Source organism: Stigmatopora argus, chromosome 12, assembly GCF_051989625.1.
Source record: "Stigmatopora argus isolate UIUO_Sarg chromosome 12, RoL_Sarg_1.0, whole genome shotgun sequence".
Taxonomy (NCBI): domain Eukaryota; kingdom Metazoa; phylum Chordata; class Actinopteri; order Syngnathiformes; family Syngnathidae; genus Stigmatopora; species Stigmatopora argus.
In genome coordinates, this window is record NC_135398.1 from 15,515,442 (window position 1) to 15,539,037 (window position 23,596).

At 40.3% G+C, this 23,596-nt stretch overlaps 9 non-coding genes across 9 annotated transcripts; all 9 read left to right on the forward strand.

The window, feature by feature from the left end:
• Window positions 1-420: 420 nt before the first annotated feature.
• Window positions 421-584, forward strand: LOC144086435 (U1 spliceosomal RNA). The gene has a single exon (XR_013304472.1). It is a non-coding gene; the product is annotated as a U1 spliceosomal RNA (small nuclear RNA).
• A 717-nt stretch (window positions 585-1,301) lies between these two features.
• On the forward strand, window positions 1,302-1,492 carry LOC144086455 (U2 spliceosomal RNA). The gene has a single exon (XR_013304490.1). It is a non-coding gene; the product is annotated as a U2 spliceosomal RNA (small nuclear RNA).
• Window positions 1,493-1,874: 382 nt separating this feature from the next.
• Window positions 1,875-1,985, forward strand: LOC144086404 (U5 spliceosomal RNA). The gene has a single exon (XR_013304443.1). It is a non-coding gene; the product is annotated as a U5 spliceosomal RNA (small nuclear RNA).
• Window positions 1,986-11,462: 9,477 nt separating this feature from the next.
• LOC144086430 (U1 spliceosomal RNA) lies at window positions 11,463-11,626 on the forward strand. Its single transcript, XR_013304467.1, has one exon. It is a non-coding gene; the product is annotated as a U1 spliceosomal RNA (small nuclear RNA).
• Window positions 11,627-12,343: 717 nt separating this feature from the next.
• LOC144086457 (U2 spliceosomal RNA) lies at window positions 12,344-12,534 on the forward strand. Its single transcript, XR_013304492.1, has one exon. It is a non-coding gene; the product is annotated as a U2 spliceosomal RNA (small nuclear RNA).
• Window positions 12,535-12,904: 370 nt separating this feature from the next.
• LOC144086463 (U5 spliceosomal RNA) lies at window positions 12,905-13,015 on the forward strand. Its single transcript, XR_013304497.1, has one exon. It is a non-coding gene; the product is annotated as a U5 spliceosomal RNA (small nuclear RNA).
• Window positions 13,016-20,512: 7,497 nt separating this feature from the next.
• Window positions 20,513-20,676, forward strand: LOC144086437 (U1 spliceosomal RNA). The gene has a single exon (XR_013304474.1). It is a non-coding gene; the product is annotated as a U1 spliceosomal RNA (small nuclear RNA).
• Window positions 20,677-21,393: 717 nt separating this feature from the next.
• LOC144086458 (U2 spliceosomal RNA) lies at window positions 21,394-21,584 on the forward strand. The gene has a single exon (XR_013304493.1). It is a non-coding gene; the product is annotated as a U2 spliceosomal RNA (small nuclear RNA).
• A 370-nt stretch (window positions 21,585-21,954) lies between these two features.
• LOC144086464 (U5 spliceosomal RNA) lies at window positions 21,955-22,065 on the forward strand. The gene has a single exon (XR_013304498.1). It is a non-coding gene; the product is annotated as a U5 spliceosomal RNA (small nuclear RNA).
• The last annotated feature ends 1,531 nt before the right edge of the window (window positions 22,066-23,596 follow it).

The following is a 23,596-nucleotide window of genomic DNA, read 5'->3' on the forward strand; positions in this document are numbered from 1 at the left end:
ACAACGTCGGCGGGCCGGATTAAAAAGCCTAATGGGCCGTATGTGGCCCACGGGCCGTAGTTTGCCCATGCCTGTGTTAGTAGCACTGTGCATTCCCAACCAAAGAAACAACAGGAAGTGTGTAAGGAGGGAGGTGGGGCTCCATTGTCAAGTCGGTTACTCCAAAAAAGGAACACATGCGCATTGACTCTGTATGAGAGCAGCAGTGCATGATGGGATTTGGTAAAATCATACTTTAAAGCTAAATTAAAGACCGCCCAGTTGATGTAACGACTCAACTATTACATGTACTAGTTCTCGGTAGAATTGCCTTATACGGGGTGTGTGTTTATGACTATGTTATTACGGTGTAGCAATCGAGTTTGTGACTGAAAATGGCGAGCACGCGAAAGAAGAGGGTGCTGCATTTGTGTACAACTCATACTTACCTGGCAAGGGAGATACCATGATCACGAAGGTGGTTCACCCAGGGTGAGGCTCAGCCATTGCACTCCGGTTGTGCTAACCTCTGCGAATTCCCCAAATGTGGGAATCTCGATTGCATAATTTCTGATAGTGGGGGACTGCGTTCGCGCTCTCCCCTGATAATATGTGAAAGAAATATCTATGATACATATCTGAAACAAGTCAATAGAGCAGTTGATTCTTCTTTTCCAGTCTTTGTTCTGTTCGTCAGCCTTGCCTTCTGTGACGGTCACATATTGACCTCTACAATCCCAATAGGATGAAGAGAAAACTTATAATTGTAGTATTTCCTTCTTCCGAACGTTTTAGTATTTTCATTCCCCCCAAAAACTTTGGCTTTCAATTCTTGAGATTTTTGTTATTTTGCCTGTGATATGTTTTAATTAAATGATACTAGTTGAATTATGAGTTGATCATTTTTTTTTGACATACTAGTGGAAAGTTGTCATTGTTCATCACAAGACCAGGAAATAGCAAGTAATACGTTAAGCAGGGGTTGTTGATTTGTTGTCATTTTTTTCAAATGTTGCTAAATTAAATGGCTTTTCACTGCAAAAATATTGTTTGCGAATCAGAGAACCTTGGGGCGCTGGGTAAGGTCATTGCTACTTTCCTATTGGACCATTGTGAGTCACATGACCACAGGGACTCCACATTTTCGAAGCATTTGTTCCATTTAAATACAGAAATGCAACGTTTTTTTCCCCTGCTATCAAACAGTGTGTAGTTTTAGGTTGTTGTATAAAGTGTGCTTTTGTTGTCATGTGATCTGTGTAACCACTACTATAGGCTGTAATGGCTGGAAAGAAGTCGTCCTTCCTAACAAAGTTCTAGTTATCGCTTCTCGGCCTTTTGGCTAAGATCAAGTGTAGTATCTGTTCTTATCAGTTTAATATCTGATACGTTCCCTATCCGGGGACCATATATTAAATTGATTTTTGAACCTGGGAGATGTTATAGGAGCTTGCTCCGTCCACTCCACGCATCGACCTGGTATTGCAGTACCTCCAGGAGCGGTGCACCCCCTCTCAATGTCAAAGTACATCAATTATGTTCCTGTCTAAGACGTTCCTGTCAAAATTAAATCCAAGGAAATAATCCCATAACCTTTCCTTGATGTCAACCTCTGAATGTTATCATTACAATACAATCTTTTGGTTTTATTACTAGCTTCTCGAGACCCCCAATGAATTCAAACTATTTACCCAAATAGTGTATGTATATGCCCTGCTCCATAGTAGTACATCACAATGTTGCTGCAATGCCCTGACTGCCTAATACAGTTGCTGCAACGTGATTGGCTGCTCAAAGGACTGAAGTCGCCCGCTAGTTTGTAGTGCGTTAGCCTGTGTGTTAAAGTACTATTGCGGATATAGACTTAGGTCGTTCTGTAAAAGTTTCTTCAGAGCACTCTTGTTTCTCTTCAGATTGCATAAATCTTTTGCCTTTTACTAAAGATTTCCGTGCAGAGGAACAATAAGAGTTTATTCAATTTTTTGATGCTCTGCGCAAACAGAACCTCCCTTAAATGTTAAATTTAATGTATCACGGCCTTCCATCTGATTTCTTACATCACTTCTTGTCTATTTGTATCAACATATTTAAATATCTGATGTTTCTTGTGAAATAATGAAGACATCACGTGTATTGTGTCAATTGATTAATCAACTGACCATTAACTGTAAAACCAGTTTTGTTCCTAAATGGATTAACTTCTATTTGGTTTTCAATTTTTCAAAAGATGATTTTGTTAGAGATTAGAACCATGTGATTTGAAGATGTGTTAATTTGTTCTAGTTGTGTTTTGATTTGTGCCTTCAGACCCTTTTTAAAGTCATTATCTAGACAAACTAAGAACAAAATTATTACATTATGAGCAGTTTCTTGCAAATGTTTCATGACTGCATTCATGTTCTGCACAACACTAAATGTTAGTACAGGGTTGGGCAAACCTTTCACATTGACTTTAAAAATTTGACAGACGGGCCGGGTCAGCACAAGATACGATACATATTAAAAACTGCATCCGTTAACAGCACAAATGAAACAGAAACAGAAAAAAAGGACTAAAGTATTAACATACTCATCACTCATCTGGGATTTATGGGGTGGTTTCTTGGTTTTCATCAGACTAAAGGTCTGTTCACACACATGTAGAGCCAAATAACACCAGAATCCTCTGTGCCATCTTCTGGATGTTTGGAATTTTGGCTGCACTTAATGAAGCATAAAACTCAGAGACTTTCAGGGAGTTGAACTTTTCACATTGGAGATCAATCAGTTCCAACTGCAACTCCTGTGGAACCGTTTCTGGGTCTTGTGAGAAAGGACATGACACCAGCTGTCAATTTTTCCAAAATCACAAAACCGACGGCAGAATTGCTCATGCAGGTCATCCAATGATTTCCCGTAATTTTTTCACATGCGGGGGTCTCTTTTAACGGAACCAGTGTGGGGGAATGAGCAAATGACTTGTCTGATATTTGCTTGAAAAATAAAACCAGCTTGGTTTTGAAGGTGGAAGGTCACGTGTATTGTGTCAATTGATTAATCAACTGACCATTAACTGTAAAACCAGTTTTGTTCCTAAATGGATTAACTTCTATTTGGTTTTCAATTTTTCAAAAGATGATTTTGTTAGAGATTAGAACCATGTGATTTGAAGATGTGTTAATTAATTCTAGTTGTGCCTTCAGACCCTTTTTAAAGTCATTATCTAGACAAACTAAGAACAAAATTATTACATTATGAGCAGTTTCTTGCAAATGTTTCATGACTGCATTCATGTTCTGCACAACACTAAATGTTAGTACAGGGTTGGGCAAACCTTTCACATTGACTTTACAAATTTGACAGACGGGCCGGGTCAGCACAAGATACGATACATATAAAAAACTGCATCCGTTAACAGCACAAATGAAACATAAACAGAAAAAAATCACTAAAGTATTAACATACTGTTAGGTTTAAACACCAGACATTTGTATCACCAATCTGAAAGAAGGAAAAACACAGAGAATTGAGTCAACTTTATTTGCAGTGAGAGGGTCGGGGACTGCTCGCGTCTCAATCCTCTGACACACTCTGAAGATGTCTCCTCTCGCCTTGTCTCTTATTGTGTCAAGTTACAGGAAGTTTCAAGCTGATCAAAGGAAAGAAGGAGTTCTCTCCCAGTTACAAAAGGGTCTTTTATCATGACCATATGCTCTTTTAAGGTAACACCTTTACAGTCTCTTTCCTGATCTCCCGCAATCTTCACACAATGGTTCAAACAGGCGCCCGTCCCCTGGGGCAGTTCCTCTTTGTTGAATAAGGTGAAACTGACCCCCAGGGCTCAAGACACTCCTAATTCTATTAGCAAGCATTTCGATAGTCATACCAGAATCAGGATAACTTATTTACAATAATTCCAACATTTCCCCCTGTTTATCCGGATTCTGCTATAAAATATCATCACCCATGACCTCTTCTTTTCAGATTTTCGCATCACAGGATCACCAAAATAACAGAACAACGTTACACTCAAAAGTCAATGCCATAGTCTTTAGGATCTGGGAACAGGTCAGGCAGTCCCATGAACTGCATTTCCTCATCATCCCCAGATCCGTCGTCGTCGTCATCGTCCCGTGGTTCGCCTCCAGATGTCAATAAGGCATACATTTCTGATTTGACTGGTTCTATGGCATTTGTTATCAATCTTTGACATAACGCACGAATACAGGGAATGCAACAACATCCACAAGTTGTGAGAATGGCAGCAAAAACAGCGATTGACATTCGAACTGATACAACCAACTGTTTGTATCTGCCAAACATGCTACCAAATTCGTCCCACATTGAGGTGTCGATTCCAGAATGTTCCTTCATCTTGCTGTTGAGGGATCGAAGGCCCTCCAGGGCCTTGGTTAAGCTCCCGTCAGCTGCTGTGTTGTTCGGGATGAACGTGCAGCATTGGTCGCCAAAGATGGAGCACACGCCACCTTTCTCTGCCAGGAGCATGTCAACAGCAATCCTGTTCTGGAAGGCCATCAAGGAGGTAGCCGACAACTGTTCATGGATGGCTGCAAACCCTTCTTCCGTCCTGTTCTGGAGTCGTGCAATTTGGTCAGCGAGCTTATACTCATTTGGTACACCTCGGGGAACCCCGATGCTGTCGATGTAGGTTGGGTCCCCATCGCCCCATCCAAGAGCGGACCGCTTAGCTCTGCCATTCCAGTGCTGAGGCAAGACGTTTCCTGCTACAGTGACCTCTCAGGAGCAGACATCACTTGTTTTCCAACTCGAGTCTCTGTGGGCGGGGCGTTCAGACACGCCCAGGCTGTCACTGACAGTCCAGTCACTGTGATGTGGGTGGCAACAGCTTTCACTGTGGCTTCTGTATAGAGGTGCAAAGTCTATGGGAGGTCAGGGTTAAGTGAGGGGTGCTCGTGGCTGGTGAGTAGACGTCAGATGAGTTTCTTCACGGACAAGGGTTTTGACACCGTCCGACTTACAGTCTACTCAGAGTCACCTGTGTCTCGAACTACCTTGACCTGAGGTTGGTGAATCGACTTTGACTTTTCAGCGATCTTTGCTGCTGTGGAGGTTGGTGAGTTGGGCCACGAATGGGTCTTCCCATCGTGGAGAGAACCAGGACTTCCTTTTTATGACTCGGATCAGGATCCAGTCACCTGGCTTCACCACCTCCTGCAAGATAGAAAAAAGAATCACGGCAGCTTATATGTTCTTTGGATAAGTTTCTCTCCATCCTTAGTCTCTCGTCATGGGTCATCTTCCCATAAAGGAAGTTGGAATGGTCTTCCAAGAACTATCTCAAAAAGGTGTTAATCCCGAGCTAGTTGGCACTATCTTCATATACGTTTTTACCAGTGTTAGGCATTCTGGCCATGGCTTCTTTATCTCTTCCATGGTTTTCTTAAGCCTTGGTTTTATCGTACCATTTGTTCGCTCTACCAGTTGTTTTGCACTATGCTTTTTGAAAAATGAGCTCCATTGTCACTCCAGATGATTCTGGAGATCCCATGTTCTTTACAGATCAATAAAATAACAAATTAAACAGTTCCTACAAAAATTTTAAAATAGGTATTTATACCTGTTCATCATATATCCCCCCTGTTGAGACATTTATGGCTCAATTTTGGAATACATTTTTGGTAGGCACGGTAGGCCTTTAGCTTTGTACAGTTCGTCTGCAGACTGTTCTTGAGATCGGCTCAGTTTTGTTGTTGTCTTCAACACGTGCTTAACATTTGCTTACAGCTATTTGGTTGGGCTTAATACCCCAATGAACAAAAATCGCAACATTCTTACTTATTCCATCACTATAGTTTGTGAAAATTTAAATACCTTATCAGTCAAAATTAAACATGCTAGGTGGTATTCTATTTTGAACACTGCTTCCTTATTAAGATCAAAACCCATATTTGTTTTTTTCCTTTCCTACAATTACACAAATTAACTAATCATACTAGGAATAGGAAAAATACAAAAAGCAAACCAGGCTGCTTTCTCCTCAGGAAAACAGCTTTCCCGTTCTCTGTAACAGTTTAGATTTACATCAATTAATATCCAGAAACAAAATGCACACATTTATGATTCTGAATAGAATTGAACCCAGTAAAATAGTATGATTAGTTAATCTAGTGTAATTGTCAGGAAAAGGACAAAAATTCACACAATTATGGGTTCTTTGATCCTTAATAAGGAAGCCCAGTTGTTCTTAAATAGCATACACAAGCATGTCATTCATTTAGACATGTGTAACGCGTATTTAACCTCATTTTTCACCCAAACTAGTGGTCTTATTATCAAATGTATCATTCCATTGTCTTTGGAGTTTGCCAATCATCTCCTATAAAACTTTCTTAATCAATATTTTTCAATAGTCAGGCATAAAATTAAATTCTAGTTACATTTCTATCCATTATAGTTTCTCTTTTCTCTCTAATTGTTTACTTTAAAAATCTGTAAGAAGATCTAGTCTCAATTTTTTACTTTAACTATCTGTAAGAAGGTTTAGTCTCAATTGAAACGCTTTTTTTATATGGAGACAATAAAACCAATATAAAAAGTTCCTTATGGCTTACAGCATTGCTCCCCGAGCAATAATCTTTCCAATCAATATTGGAGTGCTTGCCATTTTGTCTGATTACGTCAAAAAGTTTATCTTACCTGTCTCCTCATACGTTTCAACTAAGAGAACCTTCTTACAGTGCACAAAATGGATCCGCTATTTTCATGTCTGCTGGTTGGTCAGGAACACTTGCACGGACACTCTTATCCTGGGTTGCTCTCCATGTTTCCTATTAAGAAACACAATCTCCCTCTGCCAACCCAAAATTAATGCGTTTCTTTAAAGTTTTATTTTTTATTTTTTATTTTTTAATGCAGACATATGATTAGCCTCATCCTCCAGTTCCAATCGTGTAGTGATAATGGCGTTTGGTACATTCCACTAAATTGGATTTCCATATTTTTTCCGGAACAAAATATGGAAATTTTGTCAATTCAGTCAATTATTCTGTTAACACAATTTGGATGCCATTATCACAATAAATCAATAGTACTTTGGAATTTCGTATCAAGCACTGTCTTTGTTTTTTTTTGTTTTTCTCAGTGCTCCTAAATTTTGCATCGCAGATTTGTTTCTCCACTTCAAGTTTCACGTTTGGAGTACTGCTGCTTTTACCATTAAAAATTTCATTGGACTAAACAATTTTCCATAATTTTCATCAAAAATTGATTTCAAATTTCTAAATCATTTTCCACCTTGATATCTGATTGATTAATTATATCTTGGTGGTCGGCCAATCAAAAACACAAAAAGACAAACAAACAACCATTCATGCTCACACTCATTTTCAGACATCAGTGGTCTGCAATTTTTCACTAGTGGAGAGCGCCATCCCCAGTCTAGGGCTCCTTGGCAGCTAACCACCTTTTTGCTGTGCTATCAGCACTAACCATTCTCAAAAGAAATAGGTTAACGTCATTTGGTTGACATCAACTGTTTGATGCTAATGCAATTAATATTCTAATCGTCATTAATATGACCCACGCCAAAGCATATTTCACCTGCTCCGGGCAAAACAAGGAATGTTTTCCTGTGCACCGAAAAACATTCCATGCCTCTTCCGTCCTAGGGAAATCATGCCTATCCTAAATCAATTATTTTATCTAAACCAGCCAGGTATAATTTACTTAATAATTTGGATGAATGCCATTTCTGCATTGTTTTCTCCATGTTTGATATTCATAATTTGGATGATTCTTAATACTTAAGTCTAAATCGTAAATCACTCTCATATTGCTAAAACAAATAGTTAAAGCTCTGGCTGAATTCCTATCCGCTCTAAGAAGGCGGTTTTATTTAAAATAAGAGCCATTTTCTATGCTCACTGTTACCTCAATTAAAATTTAGGGAAAATAACCTTTCACTAGGCATTTCCTAATATAAATTTTAGTGTTTAATAAAGGACCCATAATTTTTCACTAATATATCATAACACTGTCAACTATCTCTCTCTCTCTCTACATCTCTCTAAAACTCTCTGTCAACTTTCTCTGTCTCTCTCTGTCTCTATCTATCCCCCTTCCCCCCCTCGTCGTCGTGCTCCCTGCTTGCGAGTGGAGCCTCGTACGAGGAGTGGGCTGAACAGGGGGCCACTATTTCTTAACAGGCCTAATATATATATATATATATATATATATATATATATATATATCTTCTTATCTTATTTATCCGCCTAAGTATATTTCTTAGTCGTTTCTAGTCTTATATTGCGCAACAATCGAGATTTATGAACGCGTCACAGCGTACTTATATATATCTATCTATCTATTCATATGAAGATTACTTGCATGCGTTTATAGTTTTATTCTATTTTTTTTTTATTTATATCGAGCTCTTTCAGTATCTTGGCACTGTATAACAATATCTTTCTCACTTTTACACTTTCATTCCTTTTAGTTCGCTTCTTTGTTCAACATTGTTTATTCAATACACCCAGGACTCCGCTATCCTTCACAGAATTTAATTAGTCTTTTTCAACTAAGGGGGTCTGTCCGCCTACGGATTTTTGTTGTTTGAATTTTAACTGATAGTGCCTAGGATTGTCAGGGTTTTCATTTCTTTTTTTTAACTTTTTACTTCGTTTTCTATTTTACTTCATTCTCATTCATTCCTTTTTTAAATAAAATTTACTCACGATTCTCTGTGTCCTTGGTATCCCTTCAACCTTTGGACCCCAGCCCGTAAGGAAGAAACAGTCCTGGAAAAGGATCTTTATGCTGTGTACACAGACTTTTCTGGATCTTGCTCACCCGCTGGGATCGTCAGGTATCTTGGGATCCGGCTCGAAGGACCATTTAAATGTTAGGTTTAAACACCAGACATTTGTATCACCAATCTGAAAGAAGGAAAAACAGAGAGAATTGAGTCAACTTTATTTGCAGTGAGAGGGTCGGAGACTGCTCGCGCCTCAATCCTCCGACACTCTGAAGATGTCTCCTCTCGCCTTGTCTCTTATTGTGTCAAGTTACAGGAAGTTTCAAGCTGATCAAAGGAAAGAGGGAGTTCTCTCCCAGTTACAAAAGGGTCTTTGATCATGACCATATGCTCTTTTAAGGTAACACCTTTACAGTCTCTTTCCCGATCTCCCGCAATCTTCACACAATGGTTCAAACAGGCGCCCGACCCCTGGGGCAGTTCCTCTTTGTTGAATAAGGTGAAACTGACCCCCAGGGCTCAAGACACTCCTAATTCTATTAGCAAGCATTTCGATAGTCATACCAGAATCAGGATATCTTATTTACAATAATTCCAACACATACTCATCACTCATCTGGGATTTATGGGGTGGTTTCTTGGTTTTCATCAGACTAAAGGTCTGTTCACACACATGTAGAGCCAAATAACACCAGAATCCTCTGTGCCATCTTCTGGATGTTTGGAAATTTGGCTGCACTTAATGAAGCATAAAACTCAGAGACTTTCAGGGAGTTGAACTTTTCACATTGGAGATCAATCAGTTCCAACTGCAACTCCTGTGGAACCGTTTCTGGGTCTTGTGAGAAAGGACATGACACCAGCTGTCAATTTTTCCAAAATCACAAAACCGACGGCAGAATTGCTCATGCAGGTCATCCAATGATTTCCCGTAATTTTTCACATGCGGGGGTCTCTTTTAACGGAGCCAGTGTGGGGAAATGAGCAAATGACTTGTCTGATATTTGCTTGAAAAATAAAACCAGCTTGGTTTTGAAGGTGGAAGGTTTGCTTGCATTTCATGCACAAACTGTTTTTTCTCTTGTAGCTTCACATTCAGCTCGTTCATGTGTGTCAGGATGTCCACAGTACCATATTTTCACGACTATAAGGCGCACATAAAAGTCTAAAATTTTCTCCAAAATAGACAGGGCGCCTTATAATCCAGTGTGCTTTATATATGGACCAATACTAAAATTGTTATCACGATAAAAACAAATAAATCAGTCGATAGGACAACTACGGCAAGCAGTCTTCGACTCTACTATTTCCCCTAGATAAAGTACTGCGCAGTGACTGCTGGGATATCAAGTTCTTAATACACCCAGTTCTTCAATACACCCAGTATGACGTTGCGCGAGCACACTAATTTGGTGCTCGCCGTCATTTCGGCTATATTTACAAAAGAAATGTTGGCGTCAACAGAGCATTCAAAGCTAGACTGTGAACTATAAATTTATATATATATATATACAACTACGCCAAGCAGCCCCGACTCTACTATTTCCCGTAGATAAAGTACTGCGCAGTGACTGCTGGGATATCGAGTTCTTAATACACCCAGTTCTTCAATACACCCAGTATGATCATTTCGGCTGTATTTACAAAAGAAATCCTGCCGCTAGATGTTGGCGTCAACGGAGCATTCAAAGGTAGACTGCGAACTATATATATATTAACTCGGAGCTTGCCGGCATTCCCGGAGGCTTGAGAACTACAAACGCTGGACCCGGCCTTTTAGAAGACTCATTTGGGCAATTGTTTAATTCGGACACAGGAAATGAGGACTTGGATTTGTGGGTGATGATGACGTGAGTAAGTTTTAAAATGTCTAAATAAAGTACAACCGAACTCAGTTTTGCTTCCGTTGCCTTTTTAAAAACGTGTTTTTAGCGTGTGGGTGTAGCGTGCAAGAACTATATTTCCCAGCAGTCACTGCGCACCGGAACCCGGAAATAGGCTGCTTCCGGTAGCCCGCGCTATTGCGTTTCGATGTTCATCCATATATAATATACAATATATATGCGTCTAAAAAAACGGTAAGTGCTTTGTGTGTTTAAAATACAGAAATAGCACTCGTTACTGACACTGCGGCTAAAAATACGATGCGGCTAAAAATACGATGCGCCGAATAGTCGTGAAAATACGGTAAAAGTTAAATGTTCAGAAATGTGTCAGTATTCTCAAGTAGCTCCAATAACGAGCTCCCACACACATTTACATACTTTTACTAGACTAGTGCGCCATCTATCAGGGAAACGAGGGCATTGCAGGGAAATGAATGAGGTCATTGATTTTTACTATAATTTGGACAACGTCGGCGGGCCGGATTAAAAAGCCTAATGGGCCGTATGTGGCCCACGGGCCGTAGTTTGCCCATGCCTGTGTTAGTAGCACTGTGCATTCCCAACCAAAGAAACAACAGGAAGTGTGTAATGAGGGAGGTGGGGCTCCATTGTCAAGTCGGTTACTCCAAAAAAGGAACGCATGCGCATTGACTCTGTATGATAGCAGCAGTGCATGATGGGATTTGGTAAAATCATACTTTAAAGCTAAATTAAAGACCGCCCAGTTGATGTAACGACTCAACTATTACATGTACTAGTTCTCGGTAGAATTGCCTTATACGGGGTGTGTGTTTATGACTATGTTATTACGGTGTAGCAATCGAGTTTGTGACTGAAAATGGCGAGCACGCGAAAGAAGAGGGTGCTGCATTTGTGTACAACTCATACTTACCTGGCAAGGGAGATACCATGATCACGAAGGTGGTTCACCCAGGGTGAGGCTCAGCCATTGCACTCCGGCTGTGCTGACCTCTGCGAATTCCCCAAATGTGGGAATCTCGATTGCATAATTTCTGATAGTGGGGGACTGCGTTCGCGCTCTCCCCTGATAATATGTGAAAGAAATATCTATGAAACATATCTGAAACAAGTCAATAGAGCAGTTGATTCTTCCTTTCCAGTCTTTGTTCTGTTCATCAGCCTTGCCTTCCGTGACGGTCACATATTGACCTCTACAATCCCAATAGGATGAAGAGAAAACTTATAATTGTAGTATTTCCTTCTTCCGAACGTTTTAGTATTTTCATTCCCCCCAAAAACTTTGGCTTTCAATTCTTGAGATTTTTGTTATTTTGCCTGTGATATGTTTTAATTAAATGATACTAGTAGAATTATGAGTTGATCATTTTTTTTTGACATACTAGTGGAAAGTTGTCATTGTTCATCACAAGACCAGGAAATAGGAAGTAATACGTTAAGCAGGGGTTGTTGATTTGTTGTCATTTTTTTCAAATGTTGCTAAATTAAATGGCTTTTCACTGCAAAAATATTGTTTGCGAATCAGAGAACCTTGGGGCGCTGGGTAAGGTTATTGCTACTTTCCTATTGGACCATTGTGAGTCACATGACCACAGGGACTCCACATTTTCGAAGCATTTGTTCCATTTAAATACAGAAATGCAACGTTTTTTTCCCCTGCTATCAAACAGTGTGCAGTTTTAGGTTGTTGTATAAAGTGTGCTTTTGTTGTCATGTGATCTGTGTAACCACTACTATAGGCTGTAATGGCTGGAAAGAAGTCGTCCTTCCTAACAAAGTTCTAGTTATCGCTTCTCGGCCTTTTGGCTAAGATCAAGTGTAGTATCTGTTCTTAACAGTTTAATATCTGATACGTCCCCTAACCGGGAACCATATACTAAATTGATTTTTGGACCTGGGAGATGGAATAGGGGCTTGCTCCGTCCACTCCACGCATCGACCTGGTATTGCAGTACCTCCAGGAACGGTGCACCCCCTCTCAATGTCAAAGTACATCAATTATGTTCCTGTCTAAGATATTCCCGTCAAAATTAAATCCAAGGTAATAATCCCATAACCTTTCCTTGATGTCAATCTCTGAATGTTATCATTACAATATAATCTTTTGGTTTTATTACTAGCTTCTCGAGACCCCCAATGAATTCAAACTATTTACTCAAATAGTGTATGTATATGCCCTGCTCCATAGTAGTACATCACAATGTTGCTGCAATACCCTGACTGCCTAATATAGTTGCTGCAACGTGATTGGCTGCTCAAAGGACTGAAGTCGCCCGCTAGTTTGTAGTGTGTTAAAGTACTATTGCGGATATAGACTTAGGTCGTTCTGTAAAAGTTTCTTCAGAACACTCTTGTTTCTCTTCAGATTGCATAAATCTTTTGCCTTTTACTAAAGATTTCCGTGCAGAGGAACAATAAGAGTTTATTCAATTTTTTGATGCTCTGCGCAAACAGAGCCTCCCTTAAATGTTAAATTTAATGTATCACGGCCTTCCATCTGATTTCTTACATCACTTCTTGTCTATTTGTATCAACATATTTAAATATCTGATGTTTCTTGTGAAATAATGAAGACATCACGTGTATTGTGTCAATTGATTAATCAACTGACCATTAACTGTAAAACCAGTTTTGTTCCTAAATGGATTAACTTCTATTTGGTTTTCAAATTTTCAAAAGATGATTTTGTTAGAGATTAGAACCATGTGATTTGAAGATGTGTTAATTTGTTCTAGTTGTGTTTTGATTTGTGCCTTCAGACCCTTTTTAAAGTCATTATCTAGACAAACTAAGAACAAAATTATTACATTATGAGCAGTTTCTTGCAAGTGTTTCATGACTGCATTCATGTTCTGCACAACACTAAATGTTAGTACAGGGTTGGGCAAACCTTTCACATTGACTTTAAAAATTTGACAGACGGGCCGGGTCAGCACAAGATACGATACATATTAAAAACTGCATCCGTTAACAGCGCAAATGAAACAGAAACAGAAAAAAAGGACTAAAGTATTAACATACTCATCACTCATCTGGGATTTATGGGGTGGTTTCTTGGTTTTCATCAGACTAAAGGTCTGTTCACACACATGTAGAGCCAAATAACACCAGAATCCTCTGTGCCATCTTCTGGATGTTTGGAAATTTGGCTGCACTTAATGAAGCATAAAACTCAGAGACTTTCAGGGAGTTGAACTTTTCACATTGGAGATCAATCAGTTCCAACTGCAACTCCTGTGGAACCGTTTCTGGGTCTTGTGAGAAAGGACATGACACCAGCTGTCAATTTTTCCAAAATCACAAAACCGACGGCAGAATTGCTCATGCAGGTCATCCAATGATTTCCCGTAATTTTTCACATGCGGGGGTCTCTTTTAACGGAGCCAGTGTGGGGAAATGAGCAAATGACTTGTCTGATATTTGCTTGAAAAATAAAACCAGCTTGGTTTTGAAGGTGGAAGGTTTGCTTGCATTTCATGCACAAACTGTTTTTTCTCTTGTAGCTTCACATTCAGCTCGTTCATGTGTGTCAGGATGTCCACAGTACCATATTTTCACGACTATAAGGCGCACATAAAAGTCTAAAATTTTCTTCAAAATAGACAGGGCGCCTTATAATCCAGTGTGCTTTATATATGGACCAATACTAAAATTGTTATCACTATAAAAACAAATAAATCAGTCGATAGGACAACTACGGCAAGCAGTCTTCGACTCTACTATTTCCCCTAGATAAAGTACTGCGCAGTGACTGCTGGGATATCAAGTTCTTAATACACCCAGTTCTTCAATACACCCAGTATGACGTTGCGCGAGCACACTAATTTGGTGCTCGCCGTCATTTCGGCTATATTTACAAAAGAAATGTTGGCGTCAACAGAGCATTCAAAGCTAGACTGTGAACTATAAATTTATATATATGTGACATACTAGAGTGTTTGATTTATTAGTGTGACATGCTAGAGTGTTTGATTTATTAACGATTGCATGTAAAGAAGCTATGACGAGTTTGGATTGAATGTGTGTATCGGTGTTCGATTGGTGATCCTTGGATCCACATGGCAAGTGTGGGGCATGTTAAAGTAGATCGGTATTCGATTATTGATGTCTTAGCAAGTAGCTTGAGGCACGGGAGGTATCCTGAATCATTACAGTAAAAGTTTGGATTGAACTAACAACAACATCTCGCTGTTCTGATTATTTCCCCCTGTGTGTCAAGGTATGCTGTTTGTTGTAAAGGTTGTTTGAGTTTGGGGTTTGTAATATACACTGTTTAGCGTGTGAGAAAAGAGATAATGGTTATTAATGTTTATTTACGTTTGAATTACGGGCGTGAATGTGAGAGTCTCGGGGCACGCACATGGAATAGCATTTAGCACGCTACCTTCGGCCACCATTATCGTTGACAGTGTCTATAACGGTCATAGAAAGGATGTTATATTGTTGATATTGCATTGTTTGCCCTGTTGAATAATAGTAGGACTACTAGAAGTTGTAAAAGGAAAAGATATGACAAGTTATGACCGTGTGTTGAACGAGTGTGTGTGTGCATTGTGTTTTGGGTTCTAAAGTGTTGCTAATATATATTTATATATATATATATATATAGGTGTAATTGTACATTATGTTTTGGGTTCTAACGTGTTGATAATGTATATATATATATATGGGTTTAATTGTATGTTATGGGTTTTTGTGTTAATTGATTACAGTAAAAGTTTGGATTGAACTAACAACAACATCTCGCTGTTCTGATTATTTCCCCCTGTGTGTCAAGATCGAATGCAAGGGTGTAACATTTTGGAGGCACCGCTGGGATTGCTGTTCAGATGTCCAGTGTCCAAGACCTGCTCACTGAATTCTGAGCCAGCTAAATCCCCCCAAACACTACAAACCAGGCAGATGGCAGTGAGAGGAGGTGTTGCTGTTTAAGAAGAACTGGAAGTTGGCGGTTGAGTACTTGTCATCTGAGGCCTACGAGATCATCAGAGGGACAGTAAAGACGTGCCAGTTCAGAGTTCACTCCTGTACAGTCAACAGAGCTCCTAGATCGTCAACAAAATGGAACAGTTACTCGAAGAGGTGGTAGGAACATTGAACAACCTGACGGAAAATAACCTACTGGAAATATGTGATTTTCTTAACATATTAAGAAGTGTTAAACGGAAATCGCGTCTGTCATTAGTGGCTCACATTGTAAAGTACCTAGAAAGAGAAGAACTAGAGGAAGTAGAGGATGAAGGCATGTCCGAATTGTTGAAACTGAAAGATAAAATATCAGATATGAAGCATGAAGTCAAAAGAGATGAAAACGAAAAGCAAGGATCAAGATTGGAAGAGACTCCAATAACTTTGCCCCAGCTACCAGATGCTGCGGACCCTCAAGGGGGTGTGTCTCCCCAGCCCCAGCCAAGCTCATACTGGCGCAAGGACTTCAAAATTGCTGGCCAGATAGGTGAACCAGGCCAAAGGGACAAGCTGACATTCTCCAGCCTTGTTCATCAAATTGAAAATGGACTGAATAGGGGTTACCTAGATGTGGAAATTATTGATGCAGTTATCAGAGCTATCTCCCCCAGTTTGCAGCTACGTAATTATTTGGAAGAGAAACCTAACCTCACTCTTCCCACACTCAAACGCATCCTACGCGCTCATTTTCAGGAAAGGAGTGCTACTGACCTCTATGTGCAGTTAGCTTCAGAAGTGCAGCATATCAAAGAGACTCCTCAAAGTTTCTTAATGCGAGTCTTAGTTCTTAGACAGAAGGTACTATTTGCATCTCGAGAATCAGAATCAGGACTCCAGTATGACCCAAGTTTAGTCCAGCGTATGTGCTTGCACACGATACTCACTGGTCTCCAGAGTGACAGTGTTAGAGTAGATATGCAGCCTCTCTTGCTGAACTGTAAGACTTCAGATGAGCTTTTGCTAGAGCGGTTAAATGTAGCCTGTGCTAATGAAACAGAAAGGAGAAATAAAAAGAAGTTTAGTACCCCACAGGCAGCGACACATATTAGCAAGGTGCACTCAGAAGAACTACGACCTACCAATTGCCCTGGAGAAGAAAAACCAAAAGTGTCCCGTGAGGTACGAGCGGAGTTGACTGAACTTAAGGCAAGTGTTGCTTCTCTTAAAGATCTCAGTGCAGAGATAGCTCAGATCAGAGAGACACTACAGCAGGCTATGTTTCAGCCTCAGTCCTACCTCCCACCTTCAGTTAGAAGACCAGTTAGGGAGCCCCAGCCACCTTTTGCAAAACAAAATTACTACAGCAAGCCCCCAGCACCCCCCTGGAACACTAGCCGCCCTGCTTATGTCCCAAGAAGGTGTTTTGCTTGTCAGCAGGGAGGGCGAGATGTGAAGTGCACACATTGTTATCGGTGTGGGAGTGGAGAACATTTCCAAGCTGGATGTAAAATCCGAGGAGGCAGACCACTAAAAGAAGAGACTATAGCAGAGCTAACTCAGGAAAGGGAAGGTGTGGTTCGTGTGCTTTGTGGCACACCCAGTCCACTGGCCATCGTCAATCCTCCCAGCATGCAACAGCAGCAGGTGGGAACTCAGCAACACCTGATGGTGGAACCTGCCGATTCAAAGGCAAAGATCAGACGATTTAGACAAGAGCTAGAAGAGAGGAATGAACAACTGCTGGACAACAGACACCAGCAGGAAAACATGGAGGAAGAAATAAAGAGGCTCCAGCAGGAGAATTTGAAGCTGCTCGTAGACGCCCGTGCAGCCCGCGCCTATCGCGATGAACTGGATGCGCTGAGAGAACGCGCAATCAAAGCTGACAAGCTGGAGTTATACAAGGCCAAAGTGGAGAAAGGGAGACAAGGGATGGAGGAGGCGTACACCATTGCCACCGTGAGTGTACGAAAAGCTGCAGAACGAGGTAAAAAGCACTATGACACCAAAGTGAGGAGCTCCGTGCTACAACCAGGAGAGCGCATCCTGATAAAAAACCTGACACCAGAAGGAGGAAAAATTGACAAGAGTATGGAGAGAAATAAACAGCAGCCGGTATCTCATCTTCAAGAGACAGACCAAGACAGTGGTTACGAAGATGACTTTCACTACAAGCCCCTCCAGGTGCTAAATGAGGGAGATGCCCAAGGGATGGAGTCTAAGTACAGGCTACTGACAGCGAATCGGAGACTCGGAGTGAAGGGCCCTGCTTCCGGACCAGTACAACGAGAAGATGACTATCAGCGGGAGGACCTGCCTGGTGAGGGAACAAATCTGGCTGTTGAAGATCCTCGTGATGATCATTTATCAGAGACCTCTCCGCCAACCACTGTGAATGAACCTGAGGCGTTGACTTATGAACGGCCAAGAAGGGAGAGACATCCACCACGACGAACGACCTATGATCAGCTTGGTGTCCCCTCCTGTTATAGTACTCAGTCACCACATCAGCTGGTACCTGCTTACCCTGCACCAGGAGGGGTTCCTTGGTTAGTACACCTGCAGCCATATTACATTCAACCACCCTTTATGTATGGACTCCAACAGGCTTGAGCCTACAAGGGTGGCATGTATTATGCGAACATGGACTGTTACGACTGTGATTACAGTTTCCATCCAGTGAACGTGGACCGTACGAGTTGTGGATTATATTTGAACTGTGGCCCTTGCCGCCTGGAGTTTTCATGAGTATCAGTTTACAGAAGAGGATGTGAAATGACAAGTTCGCTAGACTGTTCAGCATAACAACCAACAAGGGGAAGATATTTGGAATATACTGATGTCGGGACGACATTTGTTTTTGTGGGGGAGAGTGTGACATACTAGAGTGTTTGATCTATTAGTGTGACATACTAGAGTGTTTGATTTATTAGTGTGACATGCTAGAGTGTTTGATTTATTAACGATTGCATGTAAAGAAGCTATGACGAGTTTGGATTGAATGTGTGTATCGGTGTTCGATTGGTGATCCTTGGATCCACATGGCAAGTGTGGGGCATGTTAAAGTAGATCGGTATTCGATTATTGATGTCTTAGCAAGTAGCTTGAGGCACGGGAGGTATGCTGAATCATTACAGTAAAAGTTTGGATTGAACTAACAACAACATCTCGCTGTTCTGATTATTTCCCCCTGTGTGTCAAGGTATGCTGTTTGTTGTAAAGGTTGTTTGAGTTTGGGGTTTGTAATATACACTGTTTAGCGTGTGAGAAAAGAGATAATGGTTATTAATGTTTATTTACGTTTGAATTACGGGCGTGAATGTGAGAGTCTCGGGGCACGCACATGGAATAGCATTTAGCACGCTACCTTCGGCCACCATTATCGTTGACAGTGTCTATAACGGTCATAGAAAGGATGTTATATTGTTGATATTGCATTGTTTGCCCTGTTGAATAATAGTAGGACTACTAGAAGTTGTAAAAGGAAAAGATATGACAAGTTATGACCGTGTGTTGAACGAGTGTGTGTGTGCATTGTGTTTTGGGTTCTAAAGTGTTGCTAATATATATTTATATATATATATATATAGGTGTAATTGTACATTATGTTTTGGGTTCTAACGTGTTGATAATGTATATATATATATATGGGTTTAATTGTATGTTATGGGTTTTTGTGTTAATTGATTACAGTAAAAGTTTGGATTGAACTAACAACAACATCTCGCTGTTCTGATTATTTCCCCCTGTGTGTCAAGATCGAATGCAAGGGTGTAACATATATATATACAACTACGCCAAGCAGCCCCGACTCTACTATTTCCCGTAGATAAAGTACTGCGCAGTGACTGCTGGGATATCGAGTTCTTAATACACCCAGTTCTTCAATACACCCAGTATGATCATTTCGGCTGTATTTACAAAAGAAATCCTGCCGCTAGATGTTGGCGTCAACGGAGCATTCAAAGGTAGACTGCGAACTATATATATATTAACTCGGAGCTTGCCGGCATTCCCGGAGGCTTGAGAACTACAAACGCTGGACCCGGCCTTTTAGAAGACTCATTTGGGCAATTGTTTAATTCGGACACAGGAAATGAGGACTTGGATTTGTGGGTGATGATGACGTGAGTAAGTTTTAAAATGTCTAAATAAAGTACAACCGAACTCAGTTTTGCTTCCGTTGCCTTTTTAAAAACGTGTTTTTAGCGTGTGGGTGTAGCGTGCAAGAACTATATTTCCCAGCAGTCACTGCGCACCGGAACCCGGAAATAGGCTGCTTCCGGTAGCCCGCGCTATTGCGTTTCGATGTTCATCCATATATAATATACAATATATATGCGTCTAAAAAAACGGTAAGTGCTTTGTGTGTTTAAAATACAGAAATAGCACTCGTTACTGACACTGCGGCTAAAAATACGATGCGGCTAAAAATACGATGCGCCGAATAGTCGTGAAAATACGGTAAAAGTTAAATGTTCAGAAATGTGTCAGTATTCTCAAGTAGCTCCAATAACGAGCTCCCACACACATTTACATACTTTTACTAGACTAGTGCGCCATCTATCAGGGAAACGAGGGCATTGCAGGGAAATGAATGAGGTCATTGATTTTTACTATAATTTGGACAACGTCGGCGGGCCGGATTAAAAAGCCTAATGGGCCGTATGTGGCCCACGGGCCGTAGTTTGCCCATGCCTGTGTTAGTAGCACTGTGCATTCCCAACCAAAGAAACAACAGGAAGTGTGTAAGGAGGGAGGTGGGGCTCCATTGTCAAGTCGGTTACTCCAAAAAAGGAACGCATGCGCATTGACTCTGTATGAGAGCAGCAGTGCATGATGGGATTTGGTAAAATCATACTTTAAAGCTAAATTAAAGACCGCCCAGTTGATGTAACGACTCAACTATTACATGTACTAGTTCTCGGTAGAATTGCCTTATACGGGGTGTGTGTTTATGACTATGTTATTACGGTGTAGCAATCGAGTTTGTGACTGAAAATGGCGAGCACGCGAAAGAAGAGGGTGCTGCATTTGTGTACAACTCATACTTACCTGGCAAGGGAGATACCATGATCACGAAGGTGGTTCACCCAGGGTGAGGCTCAGCCATTGCACTCCGGCTGTGCTGACCTCTGCGAATTCCCCAAATGTGAGAATCTCGATTGCATAATTTCTGATAGTGGGGGACTGCGTTCGCGCTCTCCCCTGATAATATGTGAAAGAAATATCTATGAAACATATCTGAAACAAGTCAATAGAGCAGTTGATTCTTCCTTTCCAGTCTTTGTTCTGTTCATCAGCCTTGCCTTCCGTGACGGTCACATATTGACCTCTACAATCCCAATAGGATGAAGAGAAAACTTATAATTGTAGTATTTCCTTCTTCCGAACGTTTTAGTATTTTCATTCCCCCCAAAAACTTTGGCTTTCAATTCTTGAGATTTTTGTTATTTTGCCTGTGATATGTTTTAATTAAATGATACTAGTTGAATTATGAGTTGATCTTTTTTTTTTGACATACTAGTGGAAAGTTGTCATTGTTCATCACAAGACCAGGAAATAGGAAGTAATACGTTAAGCAGGGGTTGTTGATTTGTTGTCATTTTTTTCAAATGTTGCTAAATTAAATGGCTTTTCACTGCAAAAATATTGTTTGCGAATCAGAGAACCTTGGGGCGCTGGGTAAGGTTATTGCTACTTTCCTATTGGACCATTGTGAGTCACATGACCACAGGGACTCCACATTTTCGAAGCATTTGTTCCATTTAAATACAGAAATGCAACGTTTTTTTCCCCTGCTATCAAACAGTGTGCAGTTTTAGGTTGTTGTATAAAGTGTGCTTTTGTTGTCATGTGATCTGTGTAACCACTACTATAGGCTGTAATGGCTGGAAAGAAGTCGTCCTTCCTAACAAAGTTCTAGTTATCGCTTCTCGGCCTTTTGGCTAAGATCAAGTGTAGTATCTGTTCTTAACAGTTTAATATCTGATACGTCCCCTAACCGGGAACCATATACTAAATTGATTTTTGGACCTGGGAGATGGAATAGGGGCTTGCTCCGTCCACTCCACGCATCGACCTGGTATTGCAGTACCTCCAGGAACGGTGCACCCCCTCTCAATGTCAAAGTACATCAATTATGTTCCTGTCTAAGATATTCCCGTCAAAATTAAATCCAAGGTAATAATCCCATAACCTTTCCTTGATGTCAATCTCTGAATGTTATCATTACAATATAATCTGTTGGTTTTATTACTAGCTTCTCGAGACCCCCAATGAATTCAAACTATTTACTCAAATAGTGTATGTATATGCCCTGCTCCATAGTAGTACATCACAATGTTGCTGCAATACCCTGACTGCCTAATATAGTTGCTGCAACGTGATTGGCTGCTCAAAGGACTGAAGTCGCCCGCTAGTTTGTAGTGTGTTAAAGTACTATTGCGGATATAGACTTAGGTCGTTCTGTAAAAGTTTCTTCAGAACACTCTTGTTTCTCTTCAGATTGCATAAATCTTTTGCCTTTTACTAAAGATTTCCGTGCAGAGGAACAATAAGAGTTTATTCAATTTTTTGATGCTCTGCGCAAACAGAGCCTCCCTTAAATGTTAAATTTAATGTATCACGGCCTTCCATCTGATTTCTTACATCACTTCTTGTCTATTTGTATCAACATATTTAAATATCTGATGTTTCTTGTGAAATAATGAAGACATCACGTGTATTGTGTCAATTGATTAATCAACTGACCATTAACTGTAAAACCAGTTTTGTTCCTAAATGGATTAACTTCTATTTGGTTTTCAAATTTTCAAAAGATGATTTTGTTAGAGATTAGAACCATGTGATTTGAAGATGTGTTAATTTGTTCTAGTTGTGTTTTGATTTGTGCCTTCAGACCCTTTTTAAAGTCATTATCTAGACAAACTAAGAACAAAATTATTACATTATGAGCAGTTTCTTGCAAGTGTTTCATGACTGCATTCATGTTCTGCACAACACTAAATGTTAGTACAGGGTTGGGCAAACCTTTCACATTGACTTTAAAAATTTGACAGACGGGCCGGGTCAGCACAAGATACGATACATATTAAAAACTGCATCCGTTAACAGCGCAAATGAAACAGAAACAGAAAAAAAGGACTAAAGTATTAACATACTCATCACTCATCTGGGATTTATGGGGTGGTTTCTTGGTTTTCATCAGACTAAAGGTCTGTTCACACACATGTAGAGCCAAATAACACCAGAATCCTCTGTGCCATCTTCTGGATGTTTGGAAATTTGGCTGCACTTAATGAAGCATAAAACTCAGAGACTTTCAGGGAGTTGAACTTTTCACATTGGAGATCAATCAGTTCCAACTGCAACTCCTGTGGAACCGTTTCTGGGTCTTGTGAGAAAGGACATGACACCAGCTGTCAATTTTTCCAAAATCACAAAACCGACGGCAGAATTGCTCATGCAGGTCATCCAATGATTTCCCGTAATTTTTCACATGCGGGGGTCTCTTTTAACGGAGCCAGTGTGGGGAAATGAGCAAATGACTTGTCTGATATTTGCTTGAAAAATAAAACCAGCTTGGTTTTGAAGGTGGAAGGTTTGCTTGCATTTCATGCACAAACTGTTTTTTCTCTTGTAGCTTCACATTCAGCTCGTTCATGTGTGTCAGGATGTCCACAGTACCATATTTTCACGACTATAAGGCGCACATAAAAGTCTAAAATTTTCTTCAAAATAGACAGGGCGCCTTATAATCCAGTGTGCTTTATATATGGACCAATACTAAAATTGTTATCACTATAAAAACAAATAAATCAGTCGATAGGACAACTACGGCAAGCAGTCTTCGACTCTACTATTTCCCCTAGATAAAGTACTGCGCAGTGACTGCTGGGATATCAAGTTCTTAATACACCCAGTTCTTCAATACACCCAGTATGACGTTGCGCGAGCACACTAATTTGGTGCTCGCCGTCATTTCGGCTATATTTACAAAAGAAATGTTGGCGTCAACAGAGCATTCAAAGCTAGACTGTGAACTATAAATTTATATATATGTGACATACTAGAGTGTTTGATTTATTAGTGTGACATGCTAGAGTGTTTGATTTATTAACGATTGCAT